A 22,172-nucleotide genomic window follows, 5' to 3' on the forward strand; every position below is an offset into this window, starting at 1 on the left:
TTCCGACAAGCGTATTTGTATCATATCAGTGGAAAACATAAACACTATGTATAATCACAGTGAATAACAGCTTAACTGGTACCGTTGTCTTGTCTCATCTTTTAAGAAGTAATGGTTCAAAATGAAATTGGAACGTGCCAATGCGCTTGATGACACCCCACAGGAGCAAGACCCGTTAGCGATTGTATTTCTACCACGATTGAACTTACAAAATCATACCATGCATTTCCATGTTTCGTTATATTTTCCACTAGCCTCCCCGTGGTTACGTCCATGTCTAAATCATAAGTCATAACGTAAAAGTATTAAAAACATTACAGAACATAAATTCTGAATCAATGTTAGTGAAATGAAATAGAAAATAACAGGTTAGTTGGGGAGTATTGAAAACAAATCGATTTCAAAATACTTCTGCACCAATCGACGCCGTATTTTTCGTGGAACGTCCTTGCTTACTTTAGTTCACACTATTTCATACAATTTCAATTAATCATGTATGATCTAGATTTATGCTGTTATTAACCTACTTCTGATTCCAATCAATATTATAAATCGCTATAAATTTCTATCAACACTTCAGTGAAGCGATTTGGAAAGTTTCCAACTATCTATTTTTCAGTAGATTTTCTTACAGAGTATATAAGACGTGTAACACTCCGCGAGAATCATAAATTTTCGCTACAGGAACTGCAGTCAATTGCAGAAACGACAATAAATTTAAAATTTTAGAGACAGATATAAGAAAAAAATCTTTTCTTGAAACTGGCACTAAAGCATATTTATAAGCGCGAATATCCAATATTACCGGAGCAGCATAGGAAACGGTTAAAACGCTACGATGCATCACGATTCCGTTTTTTTGGTTTGCTTTCGGTCGCATGTAAATGAACTGTCCGCCGCTGTGTAATGCAGTGGAAAGACTGTATCATTCATTGCACAAATATGCCAGTATGATTATAGTTCCGGTGAACGAACATATCTGTTATGCTCGAAAAAAGAAAAAAGTTGGCAATGATCGCAAAAGATATGATTTATTACTACTATTGCAACTGATACGAAAATCACACATTGAATAGAACACAGTTTCATAGTCAGTCACGATTGTTAGAATCCTGTAAATATTTACACAGTGAAAAAGTATAATTTTGTGACATATTGTCACAGTAAATGAAGAGAAAAAGTTTTGAAAAACATGCTTCTACAGATGGAATTTGAACTCTCAACTCTCTAATACAATACCGACAAATTGTATTGTTAACAATAATGAAACAAAATATGCAATTTTTTTTTAATCGTAGAATTCAAAACTTGTTTTACGTCACACTCATACCTGCTAGTGAACCTGTATATTAGCGAAATGACAAGGCACTCACCGTTAAGCCAACTGTCAACATCAAAACGGACGAGCTGTATAATTTTCCATTGCCGTTATCCGTTTTGATGTTGACAGTTGGCTTAACGGTGAGTGTCTTGGCGTATCTCTGGTTATAGGCTGACTAATACCTGCTTACAATACGCACAGCCATTGCGATTGCTTGAACCAAGTAGAATGTTATATGTTACTAAGCTCTTCAAAACATGAATTGATTTTGCGTCATTCAAACGAGAAACGAAAGAAAACTTCAAAAAATTGTTGTATTCTTCCTCTTTGTTTAAAGTTAGCTAGCAGAGCCATTTACACGCGTTTATAATTTTTTCTACAAGTGACTAAGTGAGTATAAAACTATTCATAGTCAAAAGTTCTATGCATTTATTTTCCACATTTATCACCCTCCTCAAAGACAACGGTGCACTGGGAGCAAGTTGTGGAAAATAGATTTATTCTGCCACGAACGCTCCCGAATTATTGCGTTTCCGCTTTCCATCACCTTTGTGACTTGGCATTCGCCATTGTGGCTCCCGGTCGGTATCACTTTCATAGCATGAAGCTAGCGTACGAATTCCGGCACGTGTCCCACATTCATGGATCGTGGAATTGATCTAAATATGCGAAAATTCTCAATACTATGGGTTTGAAGTACAACCCTCAGTATCCAGCGTATGCATGAACGCAGCGAAAAGACATTCACACACTTCCGCTTTGATGGTTCGAACGGAAATTTCAGGTCGATTTCGTTTTACGTCGCATTCAGTTTGGAAAGCCCCTAGGGTGAAACCGGCTGTTTTTGGAAAAGCTTGTCCATGAGCTATATATACGAATTGTTGTGATTGTCTTCCAGGAAATTTTCTACTATCCTGTGTTCGGCTGTAGTACAGGTCAGCAGGAAATCAAACCAGGCCTTGTTTGCGAGAAACCATTGCCTCCAGATGTGGATTCATTTGCAGGGGTATTCCACTAGACTGCTATAAAAGAACCAGAGAAAAGCCCTGCCGAAATAGTTTGATTACGTTTATATTATTTTCGGTCACATCAAATTTGGAATATGAACGTAAATAAGAAATGATCATATCAAATATATACACTCAAAAACTAATTGTGTCTCTTAAAAAAAACAAAACCTTGGTGCTACATTCCGATTCGGAACTCGACCATTTGTTTAATATACACAGATTTCACAGAATTGTGTCTCTTATATTTATCAAATTGCAACTTTTATATATATTGTATTGGTAGACAATGCCCAAATTACTCAAAGTTTGATTTGCAGCCCGCACCGCATCTGTCTGTCTGTGTGCTATATATTTTGAATAATTTTCGCAGCTTTCATCGGTCGTCGTTCACGTTTGTCCGGCAACCTGCAAATACTTAACTGCTGGCTAGAAAACCATTATTCGCGCCTAATAGCGTTATTAAAAGTCAAACGATCCGATAAATGCTGTACACGCTGCCAAAACGGCTTCACTTTGTTGAAAATAGGGAGGAGAAGGCTTAAATGTGCCACGAAATCAAAAAGGCAGTAAAGGTAGCTTATGTGATTTGAGTACAACATCAGGATTATAATGGGTAAGACTTATTTCGATTTATTAATTCACTGACTCACATATGATCGCCAAAATCTACTATAACAATCTAATTCCAATCGAGAATACAGTTTTACCAGTATTACTCTTCACGGCTTTCAATGGTTCCACTTTAAGATATTTAATTGGACACCATTGCGTCTGGTTCATAGAAGACACCGTGAAAATAGCTAATTAGGCAAGGATCAGTCGTGTTAGCTTACGCAGTAATGCATAGCAAGGAAGCCGCATTTTTCCGCATAAATCATCATAATTATAAAACTAATAAATATTTCGTTGCGAATTGCATGACATTTGCGTATTACACAAAATTTCTAGGAGAAAGGCAGAAAAACGACTAGACATTTTATACGCGAATGAATAATTTTGACCCACATTCTTTTCGAAAAAGCGTGTGTTTGCGCCATTTTAATTCGTCATAAATTTTCAAGCATTACAATTCGCTGTAAACTGAATTACATTGAATATATGAACTCCAGTATTCAAGTTGGTGTTTTGCGTTTTTGATTCAATGATTTTTTTGCCATTGATAGCTGCAAATGTTTACATAAAAATCATCAAAAAGTGTCCTCAAAACATAAAAACTGTTCTGAAGTTACCTAAAAATTTTAATTCCAATTTTCACCTAAAAAATCGAAAATTACATTCTTTCGATTCGTTGCGAGTTTGTTCATTGTTCATTTTCAATTCAGAGAATTAATCTTTCAATTTAGATGCCAAATTTAACGTCAAACAAATCTGCAATTGCTTACATAAACACGCAAGAACGAACTGCTGTAGGAATGCCAAATAATATTACTTTAACCTACATAACATCAAATGCATGTGAATGAGACGTTTAGCCGTCACGGTAAAAATAAACAAGCGCATCGATAGTTCTTCAAAGCATGCGAAGTTCCAACGTCTCATGAATAATCTGCAGTGCGGTGGTATAGTATTTACTAGACGGTTCGAAATGGTACGACTAATTGATTTGTAGCAACACTGATCAGAGCTAGCAAAACAATCATATTTTTCTAAGAAAACAAACAATTTTCTCTGTCGAGTCTATCGCGCAAGGGTTTAGCAAATGGATATAAATTCAACTCAAGTGTGGGATAAATTTAGCTCAAGATCGATAATTTATGCATACTTGCTGGACAGACGTTTAACAAATCTATGATCGTTAACATATTTAAGATAACTCTGAGAACGTGTATGTTTCAATCGAAACTGTAACTGTTCGATGGTTCAGTATATTGCCACGAGGAAGTGAAACAGCTTAATCCAAAATAAAAAAAACTGCTATCGTAAAAACACATGATGCGAAATCAGTATAAAATCTCTTATCTTTTCCCTCTTTTCCGGTCAGATTTATCGACATAAGTGCATTTCAATACCTTAGACGAGACACTCTTACGCAAAACTGTGAGACTGATAAAAGATGATAGAATCCTAATATCCACAGCAGGACCGGCGTCACATTATTTTCCCGAGTGCGTAATAAGGAATAGGGAAGGCTCATGGGTAACAAAGGCGTAGCCGGGGGGCGACCTACTGATACCTGAACAAATTTTCACGAAAAATCGACAGTGCATCAACAATGGGGTGTCAATGGAATGTTTAAGAGAAATTAGATGTTCGAATATTGTAGAGTGGTAATGTTTGCATCAAAAAATGGTCTTTATTCGGATGGTGATAGCAAAAAAACCAAGATAGATAATTGATGTAATGAATTTCTTATAAAAGGTAATTATATAAGCTTGCTTGCAGAAGCAATTCCACGATCTTGCGAGTAGCCTTCCGGGAGCTTACCAGAACATTCGCCATGGTGGACGAAAACATGCATGTAGGCATGTTTTTGAGTTCTTTCTTCGTTTTATTTATCAGTTCCTCCTCAATTCTCACGACAAAATTGTTGGTGTAGATCTTACGCTTCTGGTTTGCCCAGAAACTCTGGATGGGACGCACCTTGGATAACGTATCGATTTTCAGCCGCTTCATCTCCTCCAATGATTGCGTTGAGTAGTGGTCCAACACCAGATCTGGCCAGAGCATAGCGTCTTCGCCCCTATGGTATTTCTTGATGAACGACTCAGCTTCCGGTAGGCACTTCGTACTATAAGTTTCCCTGTTCTCGGCCAATACGGAGCTTCTCAATGATTGTCAGCTACAGCAGCACCTTCTTTGGGAACTTTGTGTGAAATGAATTTCACCACAAAGCTCACTTCCTTCGTGGGGGAAGTAAAATACGGTGTGCCCTGCCAGTCATTGCCAGATAGTTCTCGACGTCGACCACCACCATCATGTCGCGATTCACCGGAAGAATCGGCTCGACCATCTGATTCAGCCGCTGCCACTGCGTTATTGCCTGTAGCTCCGAGACCAATGGACGGGACTGCAGCGTTCTGATGTCCATATTTGCCAGATACTTTTCCACTGTTTGGCCAGTTACACCGACCTTCCGATCAAACGTTACTATGATTAGTGCTGCATGGGTAGTTTTGTCAGTGCGTGTAAAGGTAAACCCTTGAAAAATCGGCATTTTTTGAGCATTTTTTAATGCAAACGTTAGGGCTAAACAATTTTGTCTTCTCGGAAAAAGTCTCCATCCAAAATTTGAGTTCAATCGGACTGCTGATAAGGTTTCACTTACAGTCGTGAAAGTCTTACATTTTTGACCAACCTAAAAAAGCACAAAAGTAGTTCTTGAGGTTTCCGAAATCGATTTTTTTATAGAAAATCTCTTAGAAATGCATGAAATGTCGAGATCTGTTGTGATTTCAAAAAAAGTATTCAAAAAAATTAACTTTCAGGGACATGAACACTTTACACTGGGAGACCCGAGCTACACCAGAACAAACAAAAGACACTCCCAGCTCGAAAATTTCTTTCATCGATCAAAAACTGTAACTTTGACCGCTTTGAGGCTCTACTTCCTGAAGTCCGATTGAGCTCAAATCCAGCATGGGAAATTTTTACGAGAAAACAAAACTTTATCGTAAGTGAAAGTTAAAACTCTATCGTAAATGGAATTCTCTATCGTAAATGATACAATTAAAAAACAATGCTTTTCTCTGAGAAACTCTACAACTGTACATAAATCTGTAGATTTGTAACCTCTCGCTCAACGATATCCATAAAAAAAATCTGTCGCTTGCAACATCACTTTTTTTTTTGATTTTGTCCGATAGTTCCGTGTGGGTAAGTACCCACATGGATATTTTCCGAGTGGGTACTACTACCCATACTACCCACATGAATCGCCGGCCCTGAAGCCACTGCGTTTCCAAATGTTTGCTTTCAATTCATGATTGTTGATGCACCTGCAGTTCCGGAAAAGCTTCTTCTCGTTGCAAAGCAATGTTCCATTGCATACACAATCAGCCGCCAGGGTTTCTGATTATTAGTTGGCTACAATTAGAGAAGATATGAAAATTGAGAAGAATATTGGAAAAAAGCCAGGAAGCTATGAAGCATCTTAAGTAAAAGCAATAAGTTACTAGAATTATAATAGAAACAAATATGTTTGATTGCGTTAATTTTGTTTTAATTTCTTCACAAATAGTAAATAGTATTTTTTCTTGATCATACTAAAACAAAGTCTTAAAATAAATCGAAACATGAATCGAAGCCCTGAGAGCGAGTATTATTATTTTCTATCTCCTTCCTCTATATCCATCAGAATTCGCAAAAAGTGACAGAACTGTGGGAAGGCGAATGGTAAGAGCATTTAGAGTACAATATCTTCACCTTTTTCATTCTATTCTCTCCCTCATACAGCATGCTCTGACAAACTACGTGTCGGTAGCGGTATGAATCTCTCGTTCGTTCAAATATTTATTTATTTATTTATTTATTTATTTATTTATTTATTTATTTATTCTTCATCTGACTTTTTAGGTCTTAATGAAATGTGGCGGGGAAAAGCCCATTTGAGGAATTCCTTGCGAAACCCTCAAGTGCGCGTAAAAACCCTGCATCTTTTGATTTAACATTTACAAATCATGAATTAAGTCTAACAATGGCACATTAATACTACAAAGCTGACACTGACTATGCTTAACTATAGTAAATCTAGAAGTTAAGGTTAACACATTATGACATTCGCTTAAGTCTATTTTTTAAAGTAACACTTGATTCATTGAAGTCAAACAATTCAAACACATTATTAAAGACGCTACACATCCCCCTTATGGGTTCGTTTTGACCATATTCAGTGCGTTGAAATGGAAGACGCAGGAAGTGTCGTGACCTCAGATTTCTGTAGGGCACATTCACGTGAATTTCAGACAGAATGTTTGGAGCGTCTATTTCGCCGATCAGTAATTTTCCCACAAATACGGCCCTGAACACATCTCTTCTCTTTGCCAGTGTGTCAATACCAAGTAATTGGCATCGATTGGCATATGGTGGTAATTGATCAGGATTACGCCATGGGAGTGATCTTAAAGCATAACGAAGAAACTTGGCCTGTACTGATTCAATTCGTTTGGTCCAAATGTCAGTGTAGGGACTCCATACTATAGCTGATGTTTCCAAAATGGAACGAACTAGAGAAACATAAAGCGATCGCAAGCAAAACGGATCGGTAAACTCTTTGGCTATTCTCATGATGAAACCCAGGTTTTTACTAGCGTGCGCAATGATATGAGAGTAGTGGTGCTTGAAGGTTAGTTGTGAATCAAGCAGTACACCTAAATCCTTGACTACCGATACTCTTTCAAGATTTTCTCTGGATACATTATAGTTCCACGAAAACGGATTTTTTTTCCGCGTGAAAGAAATTGCAAGACATTTTGAAACACTGATTATCAGTAAATTACGATTACACCAGTCAGAAAAATTATCCAGATATTGTTGCAGTTCTCTACAGTCTGCTTTAGTACGAATTACGCGAAAAAGTTTCAAGTCGTCAGCATAGATAAGTTTACAGCCTGGTGGAATGACGTTGCAAACATCATTGAAAAAAATTGAAAAAAGGAGTGGTCCAAGGTTGCTCCCCTGAGGCACACCCGACAAGTTAACGAAATTGTCTGACTCGGTGTTGCCTAGCTTTATGCAGAGTGTGCGGTCAACGAGGTATGATTTCAGCCACTTTGTGAGACGTTCAATTTTGGCCAAAAGAATGGTGTGATCAACACGATCAAACGCAGCCTTCAGGTCGGTGTAAATACTGTCAACTTGCATCCCGTTCTCCATGTTTTTAATACAATTAGATGTGAACTGAAACAAGTTAGTAGTGGTCGATCTACCGGGGTAAAAGCCATGTTGGTCTAACGAGATATATGTCTTGAATTTACGAAGTAGAACGTTGCCGACGAGAATCTCAAATAATTTTGATCCAGCGGATAGTGAGGTTATTCCTCGATAGTTCGTTACATCGTGTTTGTCGCCTTTTTTATAAACCGGGAACATAACAGACTTCTTCCAGCAGTCAGGAAATACCGCTTGCGAAAGCGATTTGTTGACTATTATCCTCAACGGTACATAGAGCGCGATGGCACATTTTTTCAGAATAATGGCCGGAATACCGTCAGGTCCAGTGGAAGTTGAAGGTTTCAATTTTGTGGTGGCCTTCAGTACTTCTTCATCAGTAAAACATAAGCTACTCAGGTTTACCACGTTATGAGGAACGTCGTGCAGTGCATTCTCCATTTGAGATGTATTAGCAGTAGTTGAACTGAATACGCTTGAAAAGTGTTTCTTGAATAAAGAACATATACCATCAAGCGTTTCCGCGTTTTCATTCCCAAGAAACATACTGGTAGGAAGTCCACTTTCTTTTCTTTTACTGTTTATAAATGACCAGAATCGTTTTGGGCTTCGTTTGAGCTCAGATTGAGTGCGTAGTACATGCTGAGAATAAAGGAAACGATTGTAGATTTTATAATTTTTGCTTGCAGTAGTAAACGAAAGTTTAGTCATTGCGTTTCGTCGTTTGACGTATCTCCGAAGTGCCGCTGCCCTTAGTCGTCTTAGCTCACGAAGATGTCGATTAGACCAAACAGGCTTTCGCTGGGGGCGTGGTGCCGGTACAAAATTACAAAATTGCTGTTTGAGCGTGTGCGAAAATATATCAACTAAACTATTGACATCAGGTGCGCGGCTTAGCAAAGTTTCCCAATCGACTGCAAGTAGAGCCCTCTGAAGTCCATCAAAATCGGTTTTAGAGAAGTTGTATTGCTTAGTTTCAGACAACTCTTCAAAGCAAACTGGCTGCGTGCAAGCTAATGAGACAGAGACTGGTGGGTGATGAGCATCAATGCCAACTAATGGGTCGCATGCTTCGGCAATATTGCAGTTCAAAACGGATTCATCGTTGACGAAAACGAGATCAAGGGTGCGATTTCGAGTGTTTTTAACTGTGCTTATTTGAGACATGTTGAGTAGAGACATCCCATCCAACAGTACAACACTGGAACTATTAAAATTCGAATCAGCAGGATCTGCAAAGACGCGACCAGAGTGGCTGGCTTTCCAAACAAGGCCTGGTTGATTATAATCACCGAATAGAAGGTGAGTGGTATGCGTTTGAAGTGAGTCCGTGACAGCAAGCACTGAGTCGATATAATTTTGCATCACAGATGCGTTATCTGCGATATCGGGAGGGATATATACAACGCCCATACAAATGTTAGTGTCGTGTGCGCGAACGTCCACCCATAATTGCTCGAAATCAAATTCGGGACTAGATCTTCGCCTGGACTGTAATCTGTTTGATACAGCCACGAGGACCCCGCCACCACGAGATTTACCTGTACTTGCTGTGTTACGATCGTTGCGGTAAACTGTGTACATTTGTCCAAAAAGCTGAAGGGAACTAATTTGATCATTTAGCCAGGTTTCAGTGAGGACGACGACGTCATGTTCGGCATCCGAAGCAGCAACAAAAAGCTCATCTATTTTCGTACGTAGCCCTCTCACATTCTGGTAAAAGAATTGAAGATGTTTCTGTTCACGCAGGTTGCAATCCAATGGCCCGACATCAACGCAATGCTCAGCAGTAGAATTTGCCTGAAAAGCGGATCGATTTTCAACGACGGCAGAATCCGAGCACCTAGCTCCTGAAGAACATATACATTCTTGGTGTTTACCTGGGGGAAAACAATCGTGGTGTCTATGCTCATTCATTCGCAGCGATGAGCGAGTTGCGTGCTCGCATTTATCCAGCGTCGTAGTCTTCGTTTCATTTTTGTCATTAGTACATGGTATCTTTGCGGAATTTGTACTGCAGGTTGAGCTTTGGGAGATGAGAATTTCGTGATTTTTTTGAATTTCTGTTGAATTTATTAACTTATCTGGTATGGGGGCCCGTTGGCCCCTCGTGTCCACCGGTGGTTGAGAGTCTATATATTCATGGTAGTCTATGTAACGGAATGGTGCAGCCCCGCAGGCGATTGTTGCGGGCTCAGTGGGTTGATTCGGGGAAATTTTAATGCATTTGGATTCCAAAAATCCTTATATGCACGGCGATCTTCAAAGGCTCGAAAATATATTCCCTTGGGCCAAATAGACGGGTTGAGCGACTGATCTTTCAATGATTGTTCTATTCCAACTTTGAACGAAACGAACGCCAACGCTTCCAGATCGACATCCTTCTTAACAAGTTTTTTTACTACCGGCTGAGAATTTGGTATACATTCCTCGACTAGAGCAGCAACTTCATCTTCGGACACTTGTGGGGCAATTCTCGACAAGTAAATCCAGAATTTTTCAGCAGGCTTAGGTACAGTTTCAATTTTTTTCGGCATATTATCAGTAGACCGCGTGCCAACAATCAATTTTGTTTGAATTGTCACCCGCTTCGGAGTGTCGCTGGGTGATACAACTCTGGGACGTTTGCTTCTGCGCGGTATAGATAACGGCGGGGGAATGGGGGCGGACAATAGCTTCTCAGACATCTGTCTTATTAAAGCATGATCAAATATCAACTACTTTATGCTTGCTTGACTGAAGTCTCTGTTCAAAATTGTATCAATTCGCTGGATTGATAGTTATTTTCCAAGTCCTGGTGCTGAAATAACTAAAGGGTGATTTTTTGCTATTTAGTTTTTGTGTATTCAGATTTGACAGTTTACGCGGAAATTCCGACAGCTGTCAAAGTCTAATGTACTCAGTTTGGTTTTGCCATTTCACCATGAACAGACTTACGCCTGAACAACGCTTACAAATAATCGAATTTTATTACCAAAATTCGTCCTCTGTGAATATTTTTTTTCGCGCAAAATTGTGTTCAGTGACGAAGCTCATTTCTGGTTGAATGGGTTTGTTAACAAGCAAAATTGCCGCATTTGGATCGAAGAGCAACCGTCAACGCCCAGAAAAATGCACGGTTTGGTGCGGTTTACACGCTGGAGGCATCATTGGTCCGTACTTCTTCAAAGATGATCTAAATCGCAACGTTACGGTCAATGGCGCTCGCTATCGCGCGATGATTTCTGACTTTTTTTTGCCCGAAATGGAAGAGCTGGGTCTTGTTGACATGTGGTTTCAGCAAGACGGAGCAATGTGCCACACATCGCGCGAAACAATGGACATATTGCGGAATGAGCTCGGTGAGCAATTCATCTCACGAAATGGACCGGTGAATTGGCCGCCTAGATCATGCGATTTAACACCGCTAGATTATTTAGGGCTACGTTAAGTCTCTCGTCTATGCGGATAAGCCAACAACAATTCCAGCCTTGAAAGACAACATTACACGCGTTATTCGCGAGATACCAGCCGAAATGCTCGAAAATGTGACCCAAAATTGGACTTTTCGAATGGACCATTTAAATCGTAGCCGTGGCCAACATTTAAATGAAATTATCTTTAAAAAGTAAATGGCCTAAACCAATTTGTCGGCTCAATTAAAGATTTTATACACTTTTGTAATTTTCATGCGTTTTTTTAAAGAAAAACCAAATTCTTAAAAAATCACCCTTTATTAGCTATTGGTTTCTTGTGAAATGGTTCTATAGTAACACTCAGGCGGCATCCGACGCTCATAGGGGGAAGGGGGGTATCCTTAATTGTTACGATTTGTTACATAGGAGAAGGGGGAGGTAAGATCAACGTTACGTAACAAAAAATCTCTGGATCTCTGGAAACGAGCATTTTTATTAAGCAAATTCTTTTATAGCGTTACGTAATTTTTATTTGGGGGTAGGTGTTGGCGTTACATTTCGTTACATATGGGGGGTGGGGGTCCGAAAATTGGGTTTTTTTTTGCGTTACGTAATTCATGGATGTCGCCTAATTTAAAGAATCATGCTTCATCCTGTACAGCACCCAATGATAGCTGAGCCTGATCATTTCCTGATTACTTTCTTGCATGATTGAATGGCAAAACATTGACAGAAAGTAACACCTGCCAAATCAGTAAAGCGTTCAATTTGGGATAAGGGTAACTAGAATCAATTCAGTATTACTGCAAAGGGTGAAAGTGAGTGCACATTTAGCTTCACTTCAGATGTATTCCAAGCATTGAATGTGAGATTTCGGAGCTCTGATACCTATAAATGCAAATGTCTGTCTGCTCCCTATAGACTCAAAAACTATTTAAAATTTGTACATAGGGGTTTTCGGGTATGGTGAGTAACACAAAAATTTTAGTATCGCTCCATCTCATAAGCGTAGGCAAGGGGGAGGGTGTCAATTCATTTTCGGATTTTTGGGCGTACGGGGGGGGGGGGGGGGGGGGTCATTCGTATTTGGGGAGAGGGATGAGCAATGTCTTTAAATTCGGTATGTGGAAGCTATAGAGGGTGATAAATTTCAACGATTTTGAATTTCATGTATTTCGATAGCCTGGCAATGTATTATTTGTAAATTCTTTAACATGAGTCAAATGTCAAAGCAGCTGATTGCTGCGCAAGCATCTATAACAAATCTGTCCCGCGATAAGGCATTTTTCGATTCCCTCACGAGCAACATGGTGGAGTTTTCGTACAATAAAGAAGCGAAAATACATTTGTCGCAAGGTTTTCGCGATATACCGATTTGTTTGACATGGATGCCTTCTTCTGGCGACGGTAAAACTGATTCCAAAAAACTAAAAAGGAAAGCGCTTAATCGTGCGAGGTGAATAAGTTCTGCGTTGATTTTAAACTTTCAGAATTAACGGAGGAGCGGCTTAAATGTTTAACTTTTGTGTGCGACCTCAAGTCGAAACAAGATGCTGAGACCAGGATGCGGCTAAACAACAAACTGAATGAAGCGAAGGATCTGACCCCCCAGCAAGTTGTGCGGCGAAGTCACAGCCTTAAAAACCTCAAACAGGACACCGTCATGGTGGAAAATGCGTCATCGGTAAATTTCGTTGCTGACAACAACGATTCAAAGCTCAATCATCGGTCACGTAGCGAAAGTTTCTCCTATGAAACGCCTAGATCGCTCTGCTGGTCCTGCGGGGAGATGTATTTCAGCAAAGACTGGAGTCCCAGAGATCCGAGTGGCGGCTGACCCTGTGAAGGCCCGGAAGGTATTGGATTATTTCAAGCGTAATCCGAACCTTTCGATTCGCGACGCGGCGCTGAAGGCAAAGTGTTCCGCCTGGTTCGTTCAGCAAACCATGAAACGAGCTGGGCTTCGCGTATTCGGCGGCCAAATCCCGCGCGAGGGAGCTTTTTCGAGTGTGGTTAACGAAACCGGATAGATGACCAGTGGATGACGAAACCTTCATCAAAGCAGAAGCAAAGCATATACCGGAACTGGAGTTCTATGTTGCCAAATCACGGTTTGATGTGCCGGAAGACTCTGGCAGGCCATATGCCAATGGGGTAAACTGAGAAAACTGTACATCAAAACGGGTACCTTTACTTACTTTCATTTTTATGACGACAGATCGTTGAGATTATATGCCGAATTCGGAAAACGCCTCCACAAAACTCGGTCTTGGGCTGCTCCTCTCCAGTCTCCCTTTACACCCGCTGCTCTGACATCGTAGTCGACAGCACACATGCAAACTTCGTACAGCTCGTGATTCTTGCGCCTGTGCCACACCATATTTTCTAGTTTGCCTCCGAGTATTAATCGCAGAATTCTTCGCTCAAAGACTCCAATCTCTCAACGTCCACGATTCATGTCTTGGTGCTCTACGGACATTAATCGGGAGGATCAGAGTTCTATAGAGGGCAAATTTCGTACGGACCTGCAGGCTACGGGACCTAAGCTGGCTACGCAATCCGTAATAATTTTCTTCAGCTTGTCAAGACGAACATTTTGAGAGGTTGAATTCATGATTTCGCCCGTTTTTCTAAAATAAGGGATGGCCTACTGTACATTGCCCAGTACAGTATAAATGGTCGAATAAGGTTAATTTTGATTTTCACTATTTTGATATGATTTTTATTTTCGACGATCAAAATATCAACACGAGCGTTAAAGTTTATCTTGTCGGTGTTCACCGGTTGTTTGGTATCATGAATATCAACGGTCGCATGGGTAGTATGATTATCAATATAAAGACGGCTGAAAATCGATGCTTTTGAATATCATGACAGTGAATATTCTCAGCACTGGTGGGCACCTTCTCAAGTGGCTCATAGAACGCCTTCTTTACGTCGTCGGGTTTATCGTTTGTCGGCACGTTGATAAGGCTGTTATTGAAGAATCTGCCCTTGATCTTCAATACGCATAGACGATCATTAATAGGCCTCAACCTAATTACACGCTTCATTTGGTTTCTAGTACCAAAAAAGCGACGCCACGTTCCGCTCTGTCACCGCCAGTAGTAGTATATGTGGTACATGAAAGAAGTTCCGGCGCCGGATTCGAAATTCGGATCAACCGCCCGGAATTCACGTTCTCCGATTTTAGGCCAATGCACCCCTTGTATGGCTGCTACCTCCACTTTTGCCTTCTGTAGCTCTCTGGCCAAGATGCCCGCGCGTGCCGGTTCGGGCAGAGTCCTAACATTCCAAGTGCCAAATTTCCAATCGTTGTCCTTTTGCGTTTGTCTAGGTCTATACCGATTGTTCCGATTCGTATCATTCTCTGGATTGTTCGTAGTATGTTTAATTCAGCATGCTTCAGACATGCATGCATGTCTGCTCCGGATCAGTCGTTATTTCCTGAACCAAAATGATATTTTAAGTCCAGAAATCGGTCCCATTTTTCAAATCCAAGGTGGCAATTTTCAGTTTCAGTAAAACAGCTAGAAATGGTCAAATACCTCTGATATGCGTATTTCCAAAACCGGGAAGATATCCAGAATTTTTTATCAAAAAATCACGTGTGCAGATGAAGATGAAGATTGACGAATAGAACACATTGTATATTGTGCAATCGCAGTAATGGTTTGGTTGGACAATAAATCAAAGAAAACACGAATTAATTTGAGAACCGAATTCTAATTTCGTATCTGCAATCACAAGCACAAAACTATATCCACATGTTGTTTATCCTTTGTTGCTAGCCTCCGTTCTCTGAAAGATCCGAAATGGCCGTAAAAGAGGACAATTTTAATTGCTGGTCGTGGAGCGTCTCGGTTTTTCTCTAAATCCTTTCTTGGTGGTAAACTTCAATTATTTAAAATATGTGAAAATATTATTTTAGTGGCAGTTTGCATTGCACAGCTTAGAACTAACTAATGAAAAAGATTATCATTATGCGTGAATCATAAGCATCATGCGTAAACGATGTATTTTAATGCAGCTATGTTCAGATAAAAAGTTTCAACTCGAAAACCGTAGAATTGATGGTTGTGAGGAGTAGAATACAGTATTCAATACATTTAGTGTTAATACCAAATCAAGCCAGTTGAATAAAAATTCGACAGTATAGGGGATTATCGAGAGAAGTATCAATTTGTCCACCACTTTCCGAGAAACTGAAAGCATATTTCCTATCCCATTCCAAGCTACCAGCTATATATCACAATAAGCCCTCACACTAATTCACGCAACAATGGGGAAATTAATTTTTATTGATCACACGCCGGTTGCGGATTTTCTTCAGGACTTTTGAACTGAGCGAAGGCAGGGTAGGCGCAAATCCGAACCACACCAACCAACACTATAATCCCCAAGACTGCTCTTTCGCACGAGCTGAAGCAGTAAATCTAACAGAAATCCCGAAACCAGAAGTTTATTTGTCTCTCTGCGTGTCTTTGAGTGTTGGTTCGTTTTCCGGTAAACTTTGGAAATATTTTTCTCCAGCCGGTCGCCAAATGGTTTGCGTAATGAGTAAATAACAAGTATTAAGATTATTTGAGGTGGTCAATGCCCTTTTGATTGATACAATATTTCGCACAGAGTGGAGCAAAAATCCGTTTGTGCCTATATTGTTGTGGATAACAGCATAAATAAATGAACAGGTAGCATGAACGAAAAACCAAGAAACAAATCCACAAATCATTGGTTAGTGGATTCCTGCTGAGAACTGCATTGTTGCACATATTTATTCATTCCACAGCCAATTAACAATGGAAACTTTTAGTGATGACATTTTCTTCGGGGTTAATTTTCGCTGATACTGATAATAAAATGGCAAATAAAGCTGAAAAACTTTCTAATTCTCTAAGGAGCATTTGCCTCGAACAACCGAGTAGTTCGGTTCTGTTTACTACCAGAGCTGAATGTCATACCATAACATTATCATATTGCTTGTGCTCGATTACACCAACTATGAACTGAGTTTACAGAGTTGACTGTCAGACTAACGTCAATTCATAATAACATTCTTCGGTTGAGTTAATGTTTGGGTATATCCAATTTGCCTCCAAAGCAGAATTTAGACTAATTTTGCTGCTTCACTCAGAACACTCGCATGTACCAGATAAAAAATACTTTAGAAAGTGATTTCCACGAAATATATCAAACCAATGATACAATAATGAAGCTCCACTAAACACGATTATTTACGTTTTTCAATGATAAAAGTCTCTATAATGAATATATTTATTTTTCAGTAATGCTCTCTGACTTACAGTGCCTCCACAGTTATGGGTCAGCTACAATTATGGGTCACTTTTACGCAAATACGTCGATTCTCACGAAACTGAACAATTTTCATTAGCAGTGGTATTTTTTGTAACTCTCTTGTAACCTCATTTGTACGATTCAAATGATTTAAAGTTGAAAATGTCACTAAAAACTATAATTCTGCTCGGTGCAATAAGTGAAGTGACCCATAATTGTAGTAATGTTAAATTTTGCGGTGCACAATTGTGGGTCAGTCCATATTTTGGCTATTTTTATTACTTTTACGTGATAATGCACCAAGACTGAATAAAATAACTTATTATCAAGCTTTTACAACAATAAGATAACTTGCGTTATGTATTTTGAAGATTTTATAGACTGAATGCCAAAAGTGACCCATAAGTTCCCAACCGATTTACACGCATCAACTGCAGTGAAACTAACTATTGATTAAAAGTACACATCAGAACACAGAGGTAGATAGTAAAACATTCGTAGTTGATAACTTTTCCGATTTTATATCCATTTTTGAACATTCAGACAACACGTTGACTGACCCATAATTGTAGAGGGACTGTATATATTATTTATTTATAGCTAATTTTTTTATTCAAGCTAATAAATCGGTGAAATGTTCTCAATTCCATACTGTACAATCTATTTTTTATAAAATCAGACGGATGATACGGTAGAGATTGTAGAAAGTAAACAGCAAATGTTTGATTACAACTACACAAAATTCAAACATTTAACTTTCTTAAGCTTACTGAAAACAAAAGAAAAAACCTTTCTTTCTTTAGCTTACCATCAGTGATAAAAAAGATTTAGCTGGATGATTTTGATCAATTGAGAATGCTGGTGTAAAAATATGTATTTATAGAGGGGAGCTGTGTGTGTATTTTTATGACCTGACATGCAGGCGCCGGATGAGAAATATATATTGCATGCCATAAAGATAGTAGTTCAAGTAGGGGAAAACGAGGAAGTATCTGGGAGCAATAAAATTGACATGAATATATTTGATCTTATTCGACGTGTTTGTCTCACAAACCATAAATTTTTAACAGCAATTTGCGAATATCAACAGTTGGTATTTCCATTATTACTGTTATTAACAAATTTATGCTCAGTGCATTATTGTATTCACCTCATTTTCGGAAATTCCAACTGGATATCATTCAACTGCTAGTATAAAAAACTATAAAATTAACATACACTGCCTATCCTGGATGTTCCTAATAAAAAAATTAACTGTCTATGGGAAACAAACCCTCTATCAGTGTTTAGCTATCAGGTGGTTCAGTTGTCTTAACAAAGTTTCTAGGAAAACCGTTTTAACGAGTTTTAGCTCGAAACTTTTTTAATTTTTCAGCTCGAAACTTTTTCATTTTATTACCGATGCAGCAAAATTTCAAATTAACTAATTTTAATAAAAATTTAGACAATTTCCTAAAACCCCTAAATCCCTTGAAAACTGGTAGAAAACGATGAAACCGAGTCAAACATGAAAAAGTTTCAGTTAGAATACCTTTTTGTCTTTCTCCTAGAAAGGTATAGCAATCACTGCAAAAACCAAAGGTATGAAAGTGCTCTAGAGGGTCGAATCTCGTATATCAATCGACTCAGTTCGACGAGCTGAGCATTTTCTGTATGTTTGTGTGTATGTGTGTGTGTGTGTGTGTGTGTGTGTGTGTGTGTGTGTGTATGTGTGTATGTAACGCTCTCCCAATCTCACTCGATTTTCTCAGAGACGGCTGGACCAATTTCAATGAAACTAATTGCAAATGAAAGGTCTAGTTGCCCCACAAGACCCTATTGAATTTTATTGTAATCGGATTTCTAGTTTAGAGGTTATGTATCAAAATGTAATATCTCAGAAACTACACAACCGATTTGAACAAAATTAATTTCAAATGAACGGGCTACCTAAAAAACCCTTAACTTTTGAATTTGATGAAGATTGAACTTGTGTTTCAGAAGTTATGGAAAGAAACGTGTTCTGGAGACTGTTTAATCTCACTCATGTTTCTCAGAGATGGCTGGACCGATTTTCATAAAATCGGTGTCAAATGGAAGGTCTAGTTGCCCCATCAGACCCTATTGATTTGTTTTGCAATCGGACTTTTACTTTGCCTGTTATGTTTAAAAATGTGAAATCCTGCTATGAAAAGTAAAACTTCACAAGACTACTTAAACTCACTCACTTTTCGCAGAGATGGCTGAACCGATTTCCACAAAATTAGTGTCAAATGAAAGGTCTAGCTGCCTCATAACACCCTATTGAATTTAACTGTAATCGAACTGTAACTTCGTCTGTAATGTATCGAAATGTGAAAATCACGAAACATTATTATCTCAGCAACTACACAACCGATTTGAACAATATTGATATTAAATGAACGGGCTAGTTGAGGGTTAACTGATAAATTATGATTGACCAAGCGGTTTCATAATTCGGCTGCTCTATACGTTCCCATTTCATTCGATTATAATTGAACTTAAGAAACCGTTATGTATGAAATTGTAATAACAACGAAAGTCTATTATCTCAAAGATCACACGACTTATTTAACATAACAAGTGTCATACGAACGAGTTATCTCTTAAACTTACGCATTACTAACTTCATTATAACTTGATATGTGGTTCAAAAGTTATGAAACGAAAAGAAATTCAAAGACTATTTAAAACTATACCTGCTTTGATCGATATATATGGGCTCAAAATAATTTGAACGTTCCCGGTATCGCTCGTGATGAAATTGTTCGATATTAAAAGTCATTTCTTTTTGCCTTTCTCCTAGAAAGGTATAGCAATCACTGCAAAAACTAGAGGTATAAAAGTGCGTCGTATATCACTCGACTCAGTTCGACGAGCTGAGCATTTTCTGTATGTGCGTCTATGTGTGTGTGTAACGCTCTCCCAATCTCACTCGATTTTCTCAGAGATGGCTGAACCGATTTCAATAAAATTAATTGCAAATGAAAGGTATAGTTGCCCCAGCTCCCCCTATTGAGTATCATTGTAATCGGATTTTTAGTTTAGAGGTTATGTATCAAAATGTAAAAATCACGAAACATCAATATCTCAGAAACTACACAACCGATTTGAACAAAATTAATTTCAAACGAACGGGCTACCTAAAAAACCTTTAACTTTCGAATTTTATGAAGATTGAACTTGTGGTTCAAAAGTAATGGAAAGAAACGTGTTCTGGAGACTTTTTAATCTCACTCATGTTTCTCAGAGATGGCTGGACCGATTTTTATAAAATCAGTGTCATATGGAAAGTCTTGACGCCCCACAAGACCCCATGATTTTTTTTGCAACCGGATTATTACTTTGCCTGTTATGTTTGAAAATGTGAAATCCAGCTATGAAAAGAAACATTTTCCGAAGACTACATAAACTCACTCGCTTTTCTCGAGATGGTTGAACCGATTTCCACAAAATTAGTGTCAAATGAAAGGTCTAGCTGCCTCATAACACCCTATTCAATTTTGCTGTAATCGGACTGTAACTTTGTCTGTAATGTATCGAAATGTGAAAATCGCGAAACTTCATTATCTCAGAAACTACACAACCGTTTTGAACAATATTGATATCAGATGAACGGGCTAGTAAGATGTGGTATCGTACTATTTGAACGTTCCTGGTATCGCTCGTGATTAAAATTGTTCGAAATTAAGAGTCATTTCTCTTATTTCGCTATTTTTTAAGCACTAACATTACGTCAAATTTCATATTTTATACTTCAATAACAACATCAATATTTAAGAACCCAAAAAGTGAATATACCTTTATTGGATTTAAGCATTCATGTTAATTTATTTTTACAAATAATAAGTTTGAATGAGAAAGGCTGAGTCTGACCGCTAGGTGGATTAATTTAGGTTTTTTCCCTAAAAGAGCCCACTTTGTTTTGTTCAAAAGTACTTGATTGTGCAACTAGATTGTGTATTTAAAAACTTCTAAAAACTAATCTGAAAATGTAAAAACTAAAAACTGGAATTACCTATTTTTTACAATCACTTTTTCTTTTAAAAATAATTTTTTTCCTGTGTATTTGAGATCAAACAATTTTCTAAATTTTTCGGAATTCCAAAAGAAAGCACATTTCCCTAGAAGTTAGTTTTTGTTTTTAAAATCATATTTTTTAGTGTATCATCTCAAATTTAATTTTGTCAATAGTTTTCTGTAGTAGTTCAGACACTCTTATAGTCATTCCTTGATAGCTTATTTGTATTTCTTGGCATACACACCCATAAAGTTTCGTTGAATTTGAAAGGATGCTACCAGCCTCTTAGTCGAGTTTGCACGATGGTCTTTTTCATAAACAAGAGGTTCCGAATTCACGATTCAACAATTATTGTATGTGTGCGTAATTTCCTGAACTTCAAAAGTAATGACAGGAAAAGACCTGTTCTCAGACTTCTTCCAACAAGAAATGGTAATGCCTTAGATGTGGTTCAAGAGTTACAAATAGGAACACTCATTTATTCTTGAATACATAAGAATGAATTACACTTGTCCAGTAATTAATTACTTATTTACATAACATGAAGCATTGATGCAAAATCTACCGACTTTTGGATAACTGTAACACAGAGATCAAAAATATTTTCGGACTTTGAAGCATGTGTGCTAACCTAGATGTATATAAAACATTACCTTAAAAGTAGATTACTCTCCCAATTATTTCCTATTGAAGGTTTTATATCAAAATAGCTTTGCAACCCTGGCTTCAGCTAGGCATTATCTAGAAAATCAATGTGAATACTGTTGAAGTTCATTGTATGACGATGGTAATAATAAGATAACTAAGCAATCAGCTATACATATAGCAATGATATTAAACAACGGTACCACTTTCTTTACACAAATGGGAGTACATTTCTTTTCTGTGATGCCTGCAGTATTGATGACCGCCAGAACATCCACCAGTGGAAATATAACAACGCTCAAGGGTAAGTTTATCATCGAGAAGTTATCCTGGATCAAATGGAGTGTCGTCATTGCATATAGCAACACTGGACAGTTGACTGGTAAGATGGTATCATCGAACACCGCTCAAGGCTTCTTGTTGTGAATCATTAGTCGTTTTCTGACCTCCGCTCGACGTAAGCAATGGCAATGGATGATACAACCTAACCACTCTTTACTGTTTTACTACTCTTCAAGTGTTCAGATTCGATATATTTCTTCAGCTGTGTAATTTCTCTAAGGACCACGTCATAAGAAAATTTCTTGTGTCATGACTATATGTGGTGTGTAATATATTTTTATTACTCAAACCAATATTTAAAGAGACATGTTGCCTTA

The 22,172-nt window shown here is 38.3% G+C and overlaps 1 protein-coding gene across 8 annotated transcripts in view; it reads right to left on the reverse strand.

The window, feature by feature from the left end:
- LOC129726802 (cardioacceleratory peptide receptor-like) overlaps positions 1-22,172 on the reverse strand; it is a 150,067-nt gene that overhangs the window by 103,522 nt on the left and 24,373 nt on the right. For 2 of the 8 annotated variants that reach the window (XM_055683921.1, XM_055683917.1), the window contains exon 2: positions 6,267-6,354. The exons of the other annotated variants lie outside the window; for them this stretch is intronic. The gene's annotated coding sequence lies outside the window, so the exon portion shown is untranslated. The remainder of the gene's footprint in view (positions 1-6,266; positions 6,355-22,172) is intronic. 8 annotated transcript variants of the gene reach the window in all.

This window comes from Wyeomyia smithii, chromosome 3 (genome assembly GCF_029784165.1).
Source record: "Wyeomyia smithii strain HCP4-BCI-WySm-NY-G18 chromosome 3, ASM2978416v1, whole genome shotgun sequence".
Classification (NCBI taxonomy): Eukaryota; Metazoa; Arthropoda; class Insecta; order Diptera; family Culicidae; genus Wyeomyia; species Wyeomyia smithii.